The 22,103-nt window shown below is 42.1% G+C and overlaps 1 protein-coding gene across 1 annotated transcript in view; it reads right to left on the bottom strand.

Annotated features, from left to right (window-relative positions):
• Positions 1-22,103, bottom strand: part of pik3cb (phosphatidylinositol-4,5-bisphosphate 3-kinase, catalytic subunit beta) — a 101,312-nt gene that overhangs the window by 71,681 nt on the left and 7,528 nt on the right. Inside the window, exon 2 of the mRNA XM_070543768.1 lies at positions 1,663-1,736. The gene's annotated coding sequence lies outside the window, so the exon portion shown is untranslated. The remainder of the gene's footprint in view (positions 1-1,662; positions 1,737-22,103) is intronic.

The following is a 22,103-nucleotide window of genomic DNA, read 5'->3' as shown; positions in this document are numbered from 1 at the left end:
GCTCAACCTGTTGAGCTACTGCTGCCTCCACCAAAAGGGGGTGGAGTGGGGTGGGGGGGCACCACCCCAGTGCTCTTAGGGAGCATAGAGTCCATTCAATACAATATTTAAATAGAAATAAAAAATGTTTTTGTTTATTTGACTTATCAGACCTCCAACTCAGTGTCTTAAAATGTATATTTGGGCAAAGTCCACCTACTTAAATGCAATCATATTTTTCCACAGACCTGCAGTGAGTTTTCACAAGCCTACAGAATTAATATAAATAATCAAGTTCTGCTCTTCAGCATCAGCAGTGAAGCTCATAAACATTTAGATGAGTTTAAATTGTTATGCTGGTGGTTTAAAAAGCAACAATGTGACCCGTTATTAGGAACCAGAGAAAATCATCCGGACACACCGACTTAAACAACTTTAATTTTAAACAAATAAAACCTGTTAAAACCATCTTTTCTTTCAGTTATCTGCCCAGAATCATGACTTTCAGGAAGGAAATGGATAAAAAACGTTATAATGTGAAAAATATTTGTAACTAATTTACTGCTATTGACGGCTAAAGTCGTAAATTAACATTTGTTTTTTACTGGGCGGGTGTCGGAAAAAACAATAAAGCTTAGTCGTGTTTTGTGGTGAACTCGTTTGGTTTGACTGTAGTGATCTCAATTTGATGTATTCCCAAACATTTAACCACCTTCTCAGATTCTCTGTGTTTACACACCGTGTCAGCAAGACGTTCAGGAGTAGAAACTATCCCTGTGAGTTTTCAGTCACTGGTTTTAAACAAACATCTGTAGGTAGTTTATATCTGAGTAATACACTGTCCCTCATCTGAATCGCTCGTTCTTCAGTAGGGCCACAGGGCACTTGTGTCCAACTCCAGCTGTCATCAGGTGGGAGGAGGGGACAGGTAACTGGTCCATCACGGGGACACACAACCTGTCACACACACAAACTCACACCTTGGGACAAGCGGAGTATACGCCACACCCGCATCAGGACAACATGCTAACGCCACGAAGAAAGGCCACAGCTGGGACTGAACCTGTGACCTTCTCACTGCCATACAACCGTACCACCAACAGCACCATCATGCTGGTTTGAGTCATTCAAATTACTTGATTAGTTTTCAACTGACCTACAAATGTCAAGATGATGGTAAGATTAAAATAAAGCAAGTCAAAATGTGAGAAATCCAATGAATAACCCAGCATACTCCAAGCTAGTAAAAAAACTAAGTGCTCACTGGTTTACAACTTGTTTGGTTGAAGAAAGAATATTTGTGTGTCAAACAAGAATGTTGACGCATTTCTCAGGTTGCCAAGAGGGAGTGATGAGGAGGAAAGCAGACCAACACAGGAGTCATTTTGTGTTGCACAGACAAGTTTGATAGTGATTATGTAAACGAGGCGAATTTGACGATGGCAGCAGGCTGTGATGGTGCAACACGTATCTCAAACACGAAAGTGAAATGTGTTGGCCGACCCACCCGTTCCCCACCTGCTGGGATGGAGACTGCTATCCCAGATTCCAGCTATGTCAGCACTAGTTCCTCTGAAAACTTCTCACACCCAGGCACATGCACACGCATGCACACCAGCAATGTATGGAAAACAGGTTGGGATAGCTACAAGATCCAGCATGCTCACTGGCAGATGGACGTACCTGCTATTTCCTTAAGTCCTATTTCCTGTGCGTCTGCTCCTCGCCGGGTTGTAGGGCTGGGTTCTGAGACACATCTGACAGACAAGGAGACAAAAGTCAGACGTTAGTGGAGGGCAGAAAAAATATATTGACAAATACCAATTCAAAACTTTATTGTAGAAAAATAAGCAATAAAAACATCAGTAAAAACATTACTATGTATGTACATTACTATGCCAACCAACCCAATATTTATTCATTTAAACATTTTAAAATGTAGTGGTTTAGTCAGTTACATCCCAATACAAATTATGCATAAAGCAAAAAACTAAATTCTGTCTGACCGCGTCCAGACTCAGTTTCAAATAAATAAACCCAGTTAGGACCTGCAAAGTGCTTTATTATTTAAGACACCAAAGACTCGTTCCATGGTAAAAAAAATAAAAATAATTAAACTTCTGTGTAGACGTTAAAGGTGGAAACATCTGGAATAGTTGTCCAGAAAATACAAAATTGGGTTTAAATATTGTTTTTGTTGCTTTCCTGTGGTCATTGGGTGACATCCCTTTAGCTCCGCCTCCTCAAAGATACTTGGCCCTGAATAACACATGCATGATGCCTTTTATGCCAAACTGCACACAAATTATTTTGTTAACCTACAAAATGCTCAATGTGATTTTTTTTTAAGTTTGGGACAGCGCCCCCTAGAAACAATAAAACTTTAATAACTTCTACAAAAATGCTCCAAATGCTACCTCTACTATTTGCATTCTATATTCTTCCCCTAGCTGGCATCATTCAGTCTTTCCCAGACATCTCCTACCACATCTACGCTGATGATATTCAGCTCTATATGTCCTTTATGCTACACCAGTTGGACAGGCTGGCCACACTTGTACTCTGCCTGACCCAGATCAGTAACTGGCTGTCCAGCAACTTTCTTGTCCTCAATGCTAACAAGACAGAGACCCTGATCTCTGCACCCCCGGAACTTCAGCCAAAAATCGAGCAAGAAATTGCCTCTTTTTGCCCATCAGCCAAGGCCAACATTAGAAACCTAGGAGTTATTTTTGATCCAGCTTTAAGTTTAGACTCACACGTCAAAACCATCTCCCACTCTTGTTTCTTTCAACTGAGAAACATTTCAAAAGTCCGTAAACTGGTTTGTACTGCAGATCTGGAAAAAATCATCCATGCCTTTGTGTCATCACGCTTAGACTACTGTAACGCTCTTTTTCTGGTCTCAGCAAAACCTCCCTCTCACGCCTTCAAGCCATCCAAAACGCAGCAGCCAGACTCCTAACCAAATCCAGCAGACGAACTCACATCACTCCAGTTCTACAGTCCCTCCACTGGCTCCCGGTAGAATATAGAATACAGTTTAAAGTTTTAGTCCTGACCTATAGAGCTCTTACCAACCAGGCTCCAAGCTACCTATCTGAGCTTTTATCCCCAAACACCACCTCTCGGAACCTTAGATCCACATCTGAAAACCTCCTGGCTGTTCCTGGAACCAGACTGAAAACCAAAGGGGACAGGGCCTTTCAGACTATTGCACCCAGACTTTGGAACAGTCTACCTTCAAATCTCCGTCTCTCTAACACTGTAGAGATCTTTAAAAATCATCTAAAAACTCACCTTTTCATCCAGGCGTTCCCTCCCTAAATGTTTCAAAAAGATGGCTTTGTTCGGGTTCACACCTTCACTTTGTTTATACTCATGATTTTATTTTCTACGTTTATCACTGCTATTGTTTTTCTGATGTTTTTATTGGTTAGAGGTATTTGCCCTGATCTTTATCATGTTGTACAGCGCTTTGTGATTCATATCTGAGAAAGGTGCTATATAAATAAACTTTTACTTACTTACTTACTTACCAAACACGGTGGAAGACACCACACATCTGCACTCAACCCATGTATGTGCTCACTGTTCAAATCCCTCTCACTCTGCCCCCTTACAGCCCTTTGGCTGCTAGCAGCTTTAATTAATATTCTAATTGTCTGAGATACTATATTTGTGATTTTCATTAGTTTATAATCATCAAATTAAAGAAATAAACATTTGAAATATATCAGTCTGTGTGTAATTAACAAATCTAATGTACAAGTTTCACTTTTTCAATAGAATTTCTGATGCCCGATGGCCTCCTTTCAGAAATGTTGAAGCATGAACCAAGTTCTGTTTAATGCAGAAAAGATCCTAAACTTCCAACAATATTTGAGACGTTTGATTTGTTCTTACTGATAATGATAGCACCAGCAGGAGGCTGTGGGCTGAAATAGGATTAAATGTTAGTCTAACCAGCTGATGGATCTCCTTCAGCAACCAGCTAACTAAATGCCTTTCCACAAACCTGTCCTTAGAGAAAATGTATGTTATCTCCTCATGTTGGCCAGCTAGATCATGGAGAAGACACTTTAAAAGGACAACAGCACGGCATCTGTAAGATGCACAAGCAGATGCTCTAGCAGAGGGACAATTAAAAAATTAAAGTTATTTTAAAGTCTGATTCTAGCCCCAAAGTGGACTTTTAATATGATGGCAGAGCTGAGTGGAAACTTCAGTGGATGATTAACTTGGTCACTCTTTGCTTGTTAAAATTGTTGTTGCTGTTGATTGATTGAAACACAAGAATGTAAAAGTGAAGGATTTATTTTTGGTGAGTGGAACCTAAAGCTTCACGACGAACAAAAATTAGGGATGTCCCGATATTCACTTTCGATATGATACCGATATTGCAGCCTTCAGTATTGATCGATACCGATAGCAATCCGATACAATATCAGCTCAAATCATACATACTTTTACCTCATTCGTAGTGTGGAATGTATGAAAGGCTTCATCAAGTGATGTTACTCAATCGGAGAACAGGAGAAAATAAGAGTAAGTATGAAAAAAAATGAATATTTTCTGTTGCAAAACTGTGAACCTTGATGGACTGCTTCTATCGGAGATTTTTGATGCAGTCCGATATAATCCGATGCCGTGTTTTTGGGCCGATATCGAATTACTTCCGATATTGATATCGGAATGGGACATCCCTAACAAAAATATGATTGTTTTTAGACCAGGAGGAAACTCGGAGTCCAGTCTAAAAAGATGGTCATATTCTTTTAGCAAACCCAATATTACTGCAATAAGCAAAGTTTCAATCTGAATGATAAATGGAGTCAGCATATGTCTACAAGCACACCCGAACAGGCTGGGACATGGCTTCAGTCCTGTAGCCTATGGTCCATCTCTTTGTGTAAAACCTGGTCCTCAGAGACAACCTGAAATGGGATTTCTGTGTGTCGTTTTGCTTTGATCTTTTCCCCGATTTTGGTCAAGAAACATTTGGAAACGTATCATGAACTAAACTGACCAATCTAACTAAGGAGTGTAGAGCCAGTAAACCAACCACTGTCATGGAGTTAATTGCCATCACTGACTACGTTTACATGCAGCCAATATCCGGGTTATGATCGGGTTAAGGTCGGTATTCGGGTTTCTGAGTTGATCAGAATAACCCGTTTACAAGCATAAATAGAAAGAGTTACCCCTAACTTGCATAACCCGATTTAAATGCGGACGTTGGGGTAGCGTCGGGACGTGTGGACTACGTCAAGATGCAATATGCGTTAGGGCTGTCGCGGTTGAGGAATTCCCCCTGCGGTGATTCAGGGTGGCTTAATATTGCGGTGTGCGATATTATTGCAGCACTTTTTTATTGCAGTACTATCTAAACATAATGTTTACACATTTAAAAAAGGTTAAAAATTGCCGTGCCTTCTTTAATAACACTTTACTGAATGCAGATCAAAGGGCAGTAACAACGCAGATCGCAGTAACGCTTGTTTCTCCGACAGTCGGAGTCCGACTGAACTTAAAAACAACAAAATTCAGGAGGTTAAACTTTTAAATGCAAATTTGGCTGCAGCATCTAACAAATAAGAAACAAGTCCCCATTTTGTTTAGTTGTTTAAAATCAAGCATAAAAAATTACATGTACCGGGCGCGCGCGCGCGCGCCGGGGGGCGGGCGCACTATCATTTCACTTTCACATACACGAATGACGGTGATTTATAGCTCGGTCACGTCCTTGTTACCTACAAGGAAAACCAGCATGTTAACTACGGTTTGAGAGAGGATCTGAGAGGGGCGGCAACATTTGCAGCAACACTGAAAACCCTCTCGGATGGTGCGCTCGTTGCACTAACACACACGTACTTGCGTGCGACTCTGGCGAGCAAAGGGAATCTCTCCCGTTTGTTGCTCCACCATGTCACGGGGGTTTTCTTTAGGGTGGATGCATTCCTCCTGCAGGTAGCGAGTGAGCTCCAGCTCGGCTCAAACTCTCTTTGGGACGGCTGCAGAAGCAGTGCTTGTCCGGGACTTTAGCAGGTCTCCGAGCGTTTATTTATTTATTTATTTGCCGCTGGTGGCAGCTCTGTCTCGGCCAAGGACTCTGGCTGCGCAGCAGCTGACGTACTGAAAACCAAAGCGCTCCCACAGGAGCGAAGTAACGTTTCGTTTTGATACCAGTGCAGCCATCCTTCTCAACATGCATCATTGAGTTGAACCAAGTTCAGTAATCGCGGTGGCGCATGATGCAGCGCGGTGGGCTTCTTCATATCGCGATATTTCATTTTTGCGGTTACCGCGACAGCCCTAATATGCGTCATTTCCGGTTCTTCTTGTTCCGGTATCCGTGAAAACAACAACATGTTTCCCATGTCTCCGTACTTCTGGCCGTCAACAAAAGACATAATGTTCATACTTTTCACCAGACCGATAAAGACAGAGGTTTCCTCGTCACTCCAAAAGTGTGGTGCTAAGCCGCGACTTGCCATGTTGCTCCCAACTTGTTGTTTACTTCCGGTGTTCTGGCGCATACAAGACGTCTCGTTACTCAAAAGACCAAGATTCCTTGTGAACAGAGCATGCGCAGAACACACGCTTTGATGGGGATATCCCGGTATGCGTTTACACGACCAAACATTCGGGTTAGAAAAGGGTTACCCCAGGTGTTTTTAAAAACCCGGTTATGAGCATATCCGGGTTTTTGGCGGTGTTTACATGGCCGTGCGGAACCGGGCTATTGTGAATATTCGTGTTTTAAAAGGGTTACTGGCTGCATGTAAACGCACTCACTATTGTTATTAATATTAGCCCCACTGAAAGTTTACCTTTGGGCTTAAAGTAGGAAAAAAGCTTAACGAACAGGAAAAGGCAATAATTCAGACCTCTGTGGTCTGGGGAGGTGGTGTGGGTGATTGAGTATCAGGTTTCATTAATGGAACATCTAAATGGAAAAAAACCGTTGGCCGGTTTTTCAAAGAGCTTCCCTCACTGAAACCAATATGTGACCTAAGCCATGTGGAAAACAAATACACCACGGGCTGATGACACAACACACACCATGACTGCGAGCAGTAAATTTCCTGTTTTCCCCGGTGGAAGTGATGCACTATCTTCTTTATCAGGGTGTAACACAGACAGGACAACAACAACTGTAAAGAGTCTGCTAGCCAAAGAGGTTTCATGTGCAAACACGAGGAGGAGGAGGGTGAGTTTGTAGAAGTAGGACGGTTTACGCAGAAAGGACAGCAGTGGAACTGATTTTCTCCACACAGCTACAGAGGGTCACCAGTTCCAGGAAGAGCACTGTTTAACAATGATAAAATCTGCAGCCACAGACAGTCAATGTTTAACTCTCCCTGGCTTTACTCAGCTCTGAGCATCACATGATCTACTGCAAATGGGTGAGCAACAGCGTTACTCGGATTTTAGGAGAACGTTACACAGCGTGAGGACAGAGGGTTCCCAGATGAAGATGTAGCTGGAGGCCAGGACCAAACCTAACTCTACAAGTTCTCGGGCACACACTCACAGCAACACCAACGCTGGTCTCCAGTTCGCCAAGAAGAAAACCCAGTAGTATTGGTGGTTAGTGAGGAAGGTTTCCAACACCTTGATGAATCTGTGAGAGGAAGAATTAGGTGGTTCTGAAGATAAAGACCTCCAACCTGATGCTAACAAGCTCTACCAAAACAATGCTTACCCAGCCTTCTTAAAAAACTGACTAACCATTTTAATGGCTCCCACAAAGTTGAATTTTCTGAGTCATTTCCTGACTGAACCAGGACCTGAAACAGCTGAAGCATACTTAAGCAGTAAAGCACATTAAGTTGGATGACATCACTAAGAAAACAACCTCCAGCACAATGGACAGAGTAGTGGCTAGTGACGTGCACATCAGATATATTATGCAACAGTTGAGGCTTGTTTAGAAAAAGTAATGGTGTTGTTGCATGTTTACCAGAAACCAGGCTGTCAGACTAACTGACGTGACAACAACAAGGTTGTTTCATCTCCAGAGACTTTGCGTGAATGGCTATCACCATAATCATAAGACAAATAGCACAGTGAGCCTTGACATGACTTTCCCTCTCCTCAAAACCCAACACACACACCCACACCCTTCCCTTCCTCCACCCACCCTTCGGTGCTGGAATGCAAAGAATTCCCAATCCTGAAATGACTGAGGGCTTCATCGTGGATCGCCTCTGTCAGCCTCCTACCCTTACAGAACTCCCTGATCAGTGTAGAGGGTAAATGTTGTTGCTTTTAAGCTTAATATATTACCGTTACTTATGACCAATAAGATGTGATGTTCTATATAAATATAGAATATCAACCTGCTTGGTCTTTGGATGTTTAATCAGAAGATTCTAGGATTCTTTGCTTTTTCAGGGATCAAACACACTTCGTCTCAATTCAGACAGTCATGTTTATAAAAGACAGACATTTACTTTCTAAGCAAATAAAAACATGACAAGTTAACCAAGGCTACTGTGATGGATGAACCTAAGAGGATGGGATGTGATTAGGGCTGCTTGATTATGGCAAAAATAATAATCACGATTATTGTGACTGAAATTGAGATCTCGATTATTGAAGATTTTTCAATTAATGTTGATTTTATTTGTTTTTATTACGTCATAAAATTGCTCTAGGTACCGAAGTTCGTAGAAAAGGCTGCAGTACGACCAGGCCGCTCCAGAGTCGTCTCCCGGATCACGACAGATCGATGAAATCGTTTGCGTCTAGAAGGACTGTTAGGGAGTTGGAACTGTATCAGCGTTGTTCTGCAGGAACCGTTGGCTGTGTCAGCTTCAGCGTGTAGCAGGGTTTTAACAGCTTGTCAAAGATGCTCTGGGTTAAAGAGGGTTCGCTCCGGATGGCCTGTCCGTAGCTTTCTCTAGAACTGACTCACCGTCAAGTAAGCTCTGTTTTATTATTCTCATATTATGATTTCTTGGCCAATCGGGACGTGCCATGTTAAGGGGTGTTAACAAGCAAACCTCAGAACATCACGCCTTCTTTCAAATACAGGATCCTCCGATTTGTGGCTAAGAAAATATCTATGTGTCGTGACGTTTAACTTAACTTTAATTTATCTCTAATGAACCTTGTGTCTGAGTGTAGATAATGATTCACTTGTCATATCAAACATAACTGACCATCATATATATATATAAATCTTTCAATGTAATAACATTCATTTCAAACTTCAGTAATTCAAGCACAGATTAATCAAGACATTATTATTATTCATATAACATTTGTTGATTGATTAACTCATATCAGCTGAAAATAGTCACTTTATTCAGAGAGTGAGCACTCCTGCGGTGTTATCAAAAGAAGGCTTTGTTTGGGAACACAGGCTGACATCGTGTTCCTCCTGAAATGTCAACAAGGCTGCATCATCCTTCTGGTCTTGTTGGAAGCTAGGATGTAAAATCCACTTTAGAGAATGGAAGTTATGTCTGCAGGTGACCGGTGGCATGTAGGTCAGTCTGTAGGTGAAAACTGACCATTGCTGGACGTTACATCAGTTAGTGTACCACATGTTCACATCAAAAACATCAGGACCAGGGAATTCTGCTTCTGCTTTTGTCTCCTAGTCCTGAGGCTTTTGTCATAAACAACAACATCACTGATGCTGCATTTGCACCACTCAGCATGACTCGGCTCTTCACGGTTTGGCTGGTTTTTCCATTACAACTCAGAAACGGCTCTAGAGGGCGGGCTGATCATTAGTGCTGGGCTGATCAAAAATCAGTTCCAAATTGATTCTTATAAAAATTTCTAAAAATCAAACAGAATATTCTCATAAGTCCAACGATCTATTTGTTTCACATAGTTTTCCCTTTTAAATGTAAAAACAGGAAGGAAAAGTCCAGATGGCCATTTTAAGGTGCAGGCCCAAAAAGGTCAGTACGGTTTCCTTCGCTGAACTAACTCACCCAGAGTAGCATCTTTGGATTATGGATATATGATTCAGGTAACAGCTTAAACAAACATTTTAAATAGCACTGACCCACATCAATATCAAATTGGAATGGGCTGAGTTGGACTGGATTACGATAATCGATTAAAACCCTTGAGAATCGGAATCAAATCAATTCTCTCCACTGCCAGTATTAAAGCTATGAGCACACACTGCTGCACTTCTGGAAGGACGCTGTGAGTAAAGCCGTTGGGTCACACGGAAGCTTCATATTAGGGATGCACAATATATCGACATCGACATCCGCAGAGTTAGTAGGTAATTTTTTAAAAGATCGTTGTCGGTCTGATGAATAAAACTGGGCAGATAAGAACCGATTATTTTTCCATCTTGTTTCCATTTGTTTATCTGTTTCAGGGGGTGAGGGGTGATGTGTATTTGTTTAGTCATGTGACATGATTGTAATCCTCTCAGAAGCGTAAACGTGTGTGGTGTGTGTACATAATAACGTAAATTCTGCTTTAATAATTTTCATTCTACATAAAATCTTCTGATTTTAGAAGCATTAATGTCAGTATGTCGTATCGGCCATAACGGCGATATTAATATCGATATCGGCCCAAAAATTACATATCGGTGCACCACTACGTCATATATATGAAACTGCATCTCTACAAAAAATTTTATCTGGCAAATTACCAGTGATGTAACCCCGGGATGAAACCGTGTGTGATTTCCTGTATAGCCCTATGTTAAACGCGGTAACTGACGCATCTCAGAAGTGGCTCGCAGAAAAATTACAACCCAATTCAACTCTATCTTTGGTGGCGCAGAGCGCTACTTCTGGGACGCATCTAAAGTTTGCCGCATTGCGGCTGGTTTGAAACACTCCATAAACTATAATGGACTCTATTTGAAGCAGCAGGGGTTAGAGCCAATTCAGTTGTTAGAGTTATGTGCACGCTCTGTCCCTGCCTATGGATCCAGTCAGGTTGCTTGTTGATGTGATTATTTATTATTTTAATCGAGAAAAAGAGACGAAATTATTACAAAAAGCAAAAAAGGACGTATACCAGACAGAGCAGAATTTGGATTCCTTTTTTTAGTTTCAGAGTCAAAAATGGGTAGTCCTGCCTCAAGTGGAGGAGTTTAAGTATCTCAGGGTCTTGTTCACGAGTGAGAGAAAGATGGAGTGCAAGATCAATAGGTGGATTGGTGCTGCAGTGATGCGGGCGCTGTACCGGTCTGTCGTGGTGAAGAGAGCTGAGTCAGAAGGTGAAGCTCTCAATTTACCGGTCGATCTACGTTCCTACCCTCACCTGTGGTCATGAGCTTTGGGTAGAGGCCGAAAGAACGAGATCACGGATACAAGCAGCCAAATTGAGTTTTCGTCGCAGGGTCGCTGGGCTCTCCCTTGGAGATAGGGTGAGAAGCTAAGTCATCCGGGAGGGGCTTGGAGAAGATCCGCTGCTCCTCCACATCAAGAGGAGCCAGTTGAGGTGGCTCGGGCATCTGGTCAGGATGCCTGCTGGACGCCTACCTGGTGAGGTTTTCCGGGCACGTCCAACCGGGAGAAGGCCTAAAGGAAGACCCAGGACATGCTGGAGGGACTATGTCTCACGGCTGACCAGGGAACGCCTTGGGATTCCCCCGTTAAACAAAATAAAAACATAAGAAAATGAATATCTTTCATGTTTTATGGTGTGATTTACATGACTATATTGTGAATAATGTGTTGTACCTTGAACTGAAGAAAATCGTGAATTGAACTGAAATTGCAATAGAAAAATCGCAATTCAATCTTTTCCTAAAATCGTTCAGCCCTAGTTTTCGGCCCAGTTCGGTATGCTTAGAACCCACTTTTGAACCAGCAACAAGAGGAATGTTGAATCTTTTCACAATATTCTAATTGCCAGATTTTGAATGTGGGGTTTTCATAAGTTGTAAGCCATAATCATCACAATTATGCGTAAACTCTAATTTCCCTCTGGGATTAATAAAGTATCTTTGAATTATAAAAAACACAGGCTCAAAGAATGAGTCTGTCTTATAGATTAGTTGCACCTTTTATGCTGAATAACTAACATAATGAACTTTTGCACCCTAACCCAAATTTTTCAAGTTTTCACCTGCATGAAAAATCAGGTTAATTAGTTAAAGTATGCAGAGAAGTAAAAGCTAGTGCTAACCCCAAGTGTTGTCTGAGAGCCACCACATCTACGTCATTATGACCTCACCAATGACAAAAGACCACTCTCAGACCAGTTGTAAAAACATTACACACCCACTCATTAGAGCACTGGTATGTTTTTAACTGGAGCCATTCATCACACCAGAACACACACACACACACACACACACACGCATGCACACACACACACACACAACATGCTTGATATGTGTCTACTGGTGGTTTTTTCCACTTTTGCTCTCGGTTTTATCTCTTTTAGATATCTCTTGAGAGTCTGCCTTTCAGTGGGTGGAGTGTGACCATGTCTGAGTGAGATGCTGTAAATCGGTTACCTTTAGACTGCCCAACTGTTCAAGACCCACTTGAGGACAAACGCGCACACACCCTGACCAACCCAACGATGATGACTTGGTTCAAATACAGGTCACAGAGTTAAACAGGAAGAAAAACAGAAAACTGCTGTTCTAACTGAATACATTAGGGAGCGGACGCACTGATTCTTTTTTTTTTTTTTTTGCCAAATGAATGAGAAGTTTAATGAGAAATTAAAATCAATAGTACAATATAATATAACAAAGAAACATTTGCAGGTTTACAAGCAAACACACAACTTACACAATGCTAAGAATGGGCGCAGGCAGAAGCATAAGCTTATAAGCCCAGCCCCCCAAACCCTTTGAACTTAAACAAAATTTTAGAATAGCATACCGATTCCATAATTTTTACATCATGTTTGAAATGTATGGGAATATATTCAAATCCCCATTCTAGCTTTATAAAAAAAAAAAAGGCCTTTAATGTTTTATGCATTTTTTCATTGACTTGATTCATAATATTTAATCACATTTGATTTAAACATACCCTTAAACTTTACCATTGTTGAACAATCTTTTTGCTCCTGGTCTAATTTATTCCACACATCAACCCCAACACAAGAAATACAAAGTTGTTTCATTTTAGTTCTTACTTTAGGCTTTCTGAACATTTTATACCCTCTGAGATCATAAAAACTCTCTCTGATCTGGAACAGATCCTGAATTTGTTTTGGCATCAAATTATACATCACTTTATACATAAACTGTGCAGTTCTTAATGTAACTAATTCTCTTAGCTTTAATACTTTTAAATGAATAAAAAGTAAATGTGTGTGCTCTCTACAAGCTGCTTTATTTACAAGTCGGATTGCTCTCTTTTGAATTATAAACAAAGGCTTTAAGTGGGTTTCGTAGGTGTTTCCCCACACTTCAACACAATACATGAAATAAGGCAGAAATAAGGAACAATACAAAAGATATAAAGCTTTTTCATCTAAAAATTCTTTAACTTTATAGAGAACTGCTAATGATTTTGATAACTTTGCTTTAATTGAGTCAATATGCGGTTTCCAACTTAACTTTTTTTCTATGGTTACGCCAAGAAATTTTATTTCATTCGCTCTTTCAATTTCTGTATTATTTATTTTGAGATTTGTATCCACTGTAATTGCTCTATTAGTAAATATGATAAATTTTGTTTTATTTAAATTTAAAGTTAATTTATTTAAGTTAAACCAACACTTTAACATTCTGGTTTTAAGTGCTCTTCTTGTGCAGCTTTGATTTGCTGATAACAATTTTGGTCGATAAAGGTTTTCTCAAATAACTACAATTAAGAGAATGCAAGTCAAATCACCAGCTGATTTTCTTTAGATTAAATCCTGTAGAAATATGGAGATGGTGCTGCAAGTAAAGTTGTAACGGAGAGGTGTTGAACCCTCATTTCATCAATACATTTGCAGTGGTCTCTAGTAGGAACAAATGCTTTGTAAGTTGTACCGAGGGCTGTGGTGTCCAGGATCACCTGTAGCAGCCTGGAGGGGTCAGCTTGAGGAGAGAGTGGCAGAACATGACAAGGTCTGGAGTCTTATTTGCAGATATTTGGGCATCTCACCTCTGATTGCGACTCTACCGCCGACTGACTACTCTGCAACGTTTTATCTCCACAAATAACACAAGCCCCTGGAGCCCCTGCTGTGTGGTGGAGTAGCTAAAACAGTTAGCTTAAGGCCTAGTCCACACGTAGCTGGGGTTTTTTGAAAACGAATATCCGCCCCTCCAAAAACTTGCATCCACACCACAGCGTTTTAAAAACAAACTCTGTCCACACGTACCCGGATAAATACGTTGTTAAGGACATGCCAGACCTGTAGGCGGCAGTACTTCCCCCGTTCTTAACCTCGTCCTTCGTCTGTGGTCTTCCGCAAGGAGCAGTAACTCCGCTTGCAAAAACAAACAAGCAAAAAGCGCTTGGACAATTGATGGATCGGGTAGTGACAGAGCGCAGATCTGCGGGCTTCCATGCTGCCGGCTAGTGTAAACACAGGTCGCACACGTGATGTCAGCAGTTTTTGTCGTGGAAAGTGACGTTGCGGACCTTAAAACTCCGGTTTTGTCCGTCCACACGCAGACACCCAAAACGGAGAAAACGCAGATCTTCACTTTGGCCGGAGTTTTTAAAAAGATCCGTTTTCGTGTGGATGACAGGCCAAAACGTAGAAAAATATCTACGTTTTGGCAGATCCCCGGCTACGTGTGGACAGGGCCTCAGTTAGCCGAGACATTCTCTGCTGTTTCCTAGATGCTAACCCAACAACAGCCTTGCATCAAATGCCTGGGACAATTATTACGTGACCTGATGGGACCGGTAAAGGTGGGTGGGAACTAGGGTTGTCACGGTAACCGGTATAGCGGTAAACCCCGGTAAAAAAGTTGACAATAAAAATAACCGTCCAGTTTTTAAAAAAACTATATTATCTCGGTGGGTTTACCGTGGCCGCGGTTTCGGCGCGGTGACCCTTACCAGCCACCGTCGCTTCAGCTGAAGTTCCCGCTGCGCGCACACGCACTTTTTAATTTGCAACGGCAACAAAACTTTGAAGCTGAAATAATGGCCGAAGGAGGCGACGGCAGCGCCCAGGACATCCATCAGCCCTCAAAGAAGACTAAATCGGAAGTATGGGCATATTTGGGATTTCTGAAAAATGCTGAGGGACAGTTAATAGAAGACGGCTATCCCGTTTGCAGAACGTGCAGGAAACAAGTGTCTGCAGAAGGCAGCAACACTTCAAATCTCATGGCACATCTGCGTGACCATCACCCACGTCTCTACAGCCAGTGCAAGGTAAGATAACATGAGCATTTTAGCTTAAATGCATGACGTGAGGACTTTTGGTTGAGGGAGAATGCAACGAGTCACTATATACTGCAGCCGCAGCGCCCTCTGCCAGCATTTAAACCGTGTCACAGACACCCTGTTGCTGGATGAAGCATCTTATTTGTTGATGATGAAGAGAAATATACAATTAGTTCCTTGTCATTGATTTGTTTACTTATTCAATGCCATTTATACTTGAACATTTGGATTTGATTACACAGTGTAGTAGTTATTTTAGTAATTTGTTTAAAGTGGCTATTTATTTTAAATACATATTTTTTTAAGGTTGACTTGTACAGTGGTCAAGTCAAGTGTGGACTGGAGTTTTAGATTTTCATTTTGATAATGAAGAAAACAAGTAAATGAGAAAACAAGTGGTGTTTCTTTGATTTGTTTACATATTGTTTATGTTTTGAATGTTTGGATTTGTATAATTTAAACCTGCACTGACTACTGTAACAAGTTCCAGAAAAATAAGCTATTTGTTCCTTTACTTGTGAAAAGTTGCACTTTTGCTAAGGCTTTGTGTTATTTTAGGTTTAATAAACACTGTTAAACCTTTTCAGAACTATTTCAGTTTGTGTAGAACAGGACTATCAATGCTTTCTGAACATATGCAACACCGTTTAAAAAATACCGCGATAATACCGAAAACCGTGATAATTTTGGTCACAATAACCGTGAGGTTAAATTTTCATACCGTGACAACCCTAGTGGGAACTAATCTGTAAAAGAGAAGGAAAGAAAAACAAACAGCGCTACAGAAAGGTGAGGAAATGAGTGACAGCTGGACAGGCAGCTAGATGGCCACATCTGAACTACAAAGACAGTTAAAGGGCAGTGTGGATTATGCCGAGGGAAAATGTACCCAACAGGCTCCAACAGTTCAAAGTGAATAAATATTTGACTTGCTGAGTTTGTTTTAGTCATTTGAAACGTGTTTTTGTAGCTCTCTGCATCATGTTGAATAAAAGAAGTGAAAATGTTTATATAATGTATATTGTTAGAAATTCAGTTTACACATAGTTTTGTATAATTACTGGTGATAAATTAAGTTAAGCAACAAAAAATGTGAGGAGCTGTTGGAGAGCTGAAAGAGCCGAGCCATAAGAACCGGTTCTCTTAAAAGAACCGGAGTTCCCAGCACTAAATCAGAGTTAGTGCTGCTGAAAGGCGCCTTTACACGCTGCAGAGTCAGCAGCTGTGTTCCTCGTACCGGAAGTTCAGGGTAAACTCACCGGAATGTTCCGACATGCACGTGCCTCCACTTAACCGGACCGGCCAAATGGCCGTTTTCAGGAACCTTACGAGTACTTGCTCAGAGATAGGTATTGGGAGTGGCCCAGTAGGAGACCCGGTGCAGGTGGTGGGCAGGAACGCCGCCGAGGGAATTATGTCGTACTTCACCATAGGAAAAAGGAAACGCATACGAGGCGGGCATTTTGGAAAACACGAGTTGTTGCAGGTTTTGCGCCAATCGATGACGTCACTCACAATGCAATGGTCGCGATGTGCTGGCGTCTCAGCACCTTCCTCACAGGGCCAAACTGTAAACAGAGACACGACAATAAGAGAACTGGGCCGTCGGCTCTCCCAGTCAATTTCCCCTTTGCTGCATTTACCGTGAAGTTCTGGAAAAGGAAGCACGGCTAATGTGTCATCACCCTACACACACATGGGACTGTGTTTTGTTTTAGTAGGGTTAGGGTTCTGTCTGGGTTCAGTTCTGACAGTCGATGGAAGGCTGCTGTTTGTGAACACGACCATGTTCACGCTCTGTTCAGTAAGTTTTCTCTGCTAAAGCAAACAGCTGCTGTCCTATGGTGGGAGACTTTTAGGATGAGCGTTCGGGTCGGGTTTAGCGGGGTCATCATTTCACTGGGAGGTCAGGAGCTACTGGACCTTGGTGTGTGGTGAGCTGCAGATCACACACACAAGCAAATGAACAGCTGATTTTTGTGCATTAAATCTACAATGTACAAAAACCAATCTACCCTCTGAAGCACCAAATAAACCATAAAGCAATTGTAAATGATGCTGTTCAGGCAGCAGAGCCCACAGGGTTCCTGTGTGTGCAGCTGTTGTATTTACACAACCTACTTTATCACAGAGGAGGGTTAATGCAGGGGTAGTCAGTTCCAGGACTGGAGGGCCAGCACGTTTACGTTTTAACCTGCTTCAGCACACCTGATTTCAATCAGCAGGTGATTAACAGGCTTCTGCAGAGCCTGATGAGCTGCTGCACAGGTGAATCACGTGTGTAGGAGCAGAGAAACCAACAAGTGCAGGACCGGTATTGAATACTCCTGGGTTAATCATTTCAAGCAGAGTACAACTAAAGCTGCACCAAACGTTTCTCTAAGCGTAAGTTAGACAATAAAAATGTATCATTTTAATATTGACGATAAACATTCAGAGACTTCAGTTAAAATATAATCTCCAGCGGTGCCTCAAACAGGACTGGGCGATATGATACGAGCAGGATCTGTCAACGCAGAGACGGTAGAATCGTCCGTGGAGAACATTCTGTCAGCAAGGCTGACAAAAGAACACGTCTAAAGACCAAGTTCACTTGTTATTTCAACACATCTGCAGGGTCTCTAGTATAAGTCCATGTCTGGTGCTCCTGTTATAGGTAGTAGACGTTAGTGAGAGCAGAGGTGAGCAGAAGACAACAGGATTTGGAGTCTTACTTCCTGATGTTTGGACATCTAGTCTCTGATTGGCTAACAGCAACACGACTACCACTGACTCTGTTTGCTCTGCTACGCTGATGTTTCATCTCCACAAATAACACAGACCTGGAGGAGTTCTGCTGTGTGGTGGAGGTGCTAATGCTAACAGTTAGCTTTAACTAACAGAGAGGTTCTCTGCTGTTTCCTGGACGCTAAACCAACAACAGCCTTCCCCGCCGTGAGTCCAGGTGGGTGAGGCCATGAATGTTAGTGACAGGGTGACGTAGATCGGTCAGGATTTTCTAATCCTAGAGCTTCACCGTCTGTTTTCTGTCAGAAGCTAAAGCAGGATAGGTGTAGGAGACTATTTTCATGTTCAGCCTGCATGTTAAACTCTGAAACGTTCTAAGCCCAGTGGTAGAGGATACCAGACATGGGTGTGTGTGTGTGTGGGGGGGAGCAATGGATTGTTTCATGACTGCGCAGACTGGTTCACTTCCGTGCGTCATCCGTGAGAGCAAGTGGAGGGGGGTACGACAGGCTGGCGGCCCGCCAAGCACTGGGGGAAACCCTGGAGTGACTGATCATGCTTTAAAAAAACAAGTAAGAAACGGTTTCTCTGTGAACTTGCACCATGGACCGTTAAAGACGTGACAATCTAAGCCTGATCACTGCAGACAGACATGTACTCATTTGATGAAAATTTAAGATTCAGTGACAATCATACTCTGGTCTGAACTTTCCTCTGATACAGAGTCCCAGTGCTGACGTCGTTGTGAATACTGACCAAGAGTAAGAGTACTTTTTCTTATTTAAAGGCTCGAATTTCTGCTGCTGCACTGCCTCATTTCACTGGAAAATAAACTGCTCAACTCTTTTCTTTTAGATAATTAGCTAAAACATGGAGCTGTCTTTGAGTCTTCCATACTTCTGTCATAACAACTTGTTTAGCTCTGTTAACAGGACTTAAGTCTGTGTTTTATGTCAACTGCTGGCAGTGACACATTAGCATTACTAGATCTACTAAGATGTAGATCTACTCATTTCCCGCTCCGTTCAGCTTTAATGTGTACTTTAATGCAGATCAAAGATTCACAATCAAACTTTCACCCTAATCTACACGCTGCACTTGCACCTAGAAGCACACAACACTTGACTAGAGCTAGCATTTTCTCTGTTGGCCAAGTCATCTGACAGACGAGCTGCAAATGGCATGCAGCTCGTCTGTTAATTATACGTCGCGATGTCACACCTTCCATCATGGATGCAGCATGCTGTATATTAACAAAGCCCAGTCATGTGGAGCAGCTCATGCTGGGTGGGTCTGTACTACAAGGCTGTCTGATAAAGCATGGTTCACAAAGTGTAGGTTTTTTTTAAGTTCCTTAGTACAAATATGCAATTAAAACAGAATTGGTTGAGGGTAGAGCTGGGCCATATGGACCAAAACTTATCTTAGCTGTATTAACTGAATACGATATGCATCTCGATATTTTTCCTCCTGTAAAATATTTGCAACTTAACTCCCTTTAAGTTGTCTTGAGAACTGTATACATACATTTATAAGCAGATTAAATGCAAACATTTACTAGTAAATGACATGAATTTAAATGCATACCCCTTCACTGAAATTAGGATAAAAGATTTCAGAATCCTAATATAATGCAAAACTTCCAAAATCTATCTATTAGGGATGCACTGAGAATCCGGCCACCCAAACGGCTCAACATCACGGTTTCTGATTCCGGGACTTGGGCGAAGCACTGAAAAACCACAGCCGTAATAGACCTTCAGGTGAACCTCGTTTTAGTTAGATCCTGTCTTTGTTTCATCTCGCTGCGCCATTTTTGGCAACTTGGTCTTTGCTTCATAAAAACTCATACCAAGATGCATGGTTTACATAATGGATACATTGATGAGTTATGTGCTTTGGACTGAATTATTTTGATTTAACAAATCTTTGAATGTGTTTTGTTTGTCAGTGATATTGCTGAAATGGATATACATTTCTGAACTTGCGTAAAAGTCTCGCCCTGCAACGGGCAGCTATCTCCACACAGTTAATGCAAGACTTGATCTCGAAATGGGAGACTGTCAATAATGCGGGACACGAGAGGGGACGTAAGAAAAGTGATAGGAATGCGGGACTCTCCCGCTCTGGTCACCATAGTGACGACACACTACAGCTCTCCGTTTGCTCCTCCGTCAATTAACAGAGAGAGGGAGAAAAGCCTCTCACTCGATATACGCTGATACAGCAGCACTCTTAAACCGAAAGTCGCTAGCTTTGGCTCTTCTTCGGCGAAATAAATCTTTACTTGAGTATTCGATTCAAATTCAAAGATACTTTATTAATCCCAGAGGGAAATTAGAGCATAGAGTATGAAAAATTGGTAAATCTAGATGGACACACTGGGACGCAGAACTGTTCCAAGCAATTTGATTGGTTGGTGGCGTCACATGGGGCGCTGTGCCGGCTGAATGCAGAAATGAAGGCAGACAAACGCTACAGCCCGACTGAACGCAGCTGAAAACAGAAATTCACGCGTAAAATGTTTATCTGTTTATTCACAAGGAGGCAAATAAAATTTCCAGGACATTTTCCTTTTTTTTTTGCATTTTATGTGTGTTTTCCATGACTGGAAACGTGACCCACCATTTTCCAGGTTTTCAGGGACACGTGGGAACCCTGTTGCAAGTCCAGCATAGAGCACATTGAGGAAGTTGTGCTACGGCCAAGACTCTACTGGCGTGAAAAGGACCTCTCCAAAGTTCGCGAGTACAATATTCCGCTGCTGTTTCTAGTGTGAAACCGGGGTAAGAGGGTTAGGGTTAGGAGAAGGCTAGTGGCTAGCGGTGGCAGCATCTGCTAAATCTAGAAATACAATGGTTCAGTGTTTTCCCTACATGGGCTTAGGTGTGGCACTGCGCCACGGCTGAAATTGCAGCATCACGGCTACGACCCCCCCCCCCCCCCCCCCCAACACTACTACAACGTGCGATGCATGGAAGTGAAATGTTCCGCATGCACCCCCCCCCACACACACACACACACGCAGATGACACACAGAAGCAAAACATGGTGCAAGCACCCCCACCCCCCAGCCACGGTTGGAAACATTTCTAGGGAAAACACTGCTGGTTACATAGTTATATCAATATAAACGTTACAGACGTTACGGAGTCATCTTGTCTGAGATTATATCAATATTGTTAAAAAGTATTGAGATACCACCCAGCCCTAATGAGGGTAAACGGTCAGGAAGTTGTCAGAGAGGAGGAGGACCTACTTTGTGTCGTACTGGTTTTGCTGGATGCTGGTTTTCTCTTGTACTGTTACTTTTCTTTACTGTACCTTCTCAGGCATTTGATCGGCCTCTCCCGCTGGCTTCCCTAAATTCTTTGGCAGGTCTCGGCCTGCTGTGTGGTGAAAATTCCAGCGGGCCACTCTTATCCTCAATCACATTTCTTTCTGTGTTGCACTCGCCATTCCCTGTACTCCATCTGCATTGGTTGCAGGAGAACGGGAATCCACTTCCTCGTGCAACCAAGCTGGCAGAAAATGGGTAAAAAGCTGATGGCAAAAACAGAACGTCCTACTGTCTCTGTTACTGGCTGCTCTTAGAGAGGATGTTATGCAAGCCTCATATTGTAACAAGGCCTGATCACTCCTAAAGTTTAACACAGCAGGAAGTGCGAGTGTGCAAGAGGGCGGAAGGACACACAGGGCCGGAGGAGACAAGGAACACAATAGATGTGGCAACAGTAACACACAGGTGCTTTACACTGCACAAGGAAACACAACTCAAGGTTTACACTAACAGTCAAACGTAGTTTTATCCGCTGCTACTGTGGTCCTGCTTTTAAAAAGGTACTTTAAAGTATCCACAAACCAAACCTGCCACTAGATGACCATTAGCTTAAATCCGGAAACAAGCGCCGCTCATCAAGGTTTTCCAACTCTAAACTACAAAATGCATCCATCCCTCTACTGTCTGTATATTTTACTCTGGGTCCTACTAATGTTTGTGCATTTATCTGACATGATATTATGGCTGTGCACACAGTGAGAACCTTTAGACTGTTGGACATAGAATGCTGAAATGAAATCATTGTTTAAGACTTC

The sequence above is a fragment of the Nothobranchius furzeri genome, chromosome 13, assembly GCF_043380555.1.
Source record: "Nothobranchius furzeri strain GRZ-AD chromosome 13, NfurGRZ-RIMD1, whole genome shotgun sequence".
NCBI lineage: Eukaryota > Metazoa > Chordata > Actinopteri > Cyprinodontiformes > Nothobranchiidae > Nothobranchius > Nothobranchius furzeri.
Note: the sequence above shows the minus strand (reverse complement) of the source record. Positions and strands in the feature narration are given on the sequence as shown.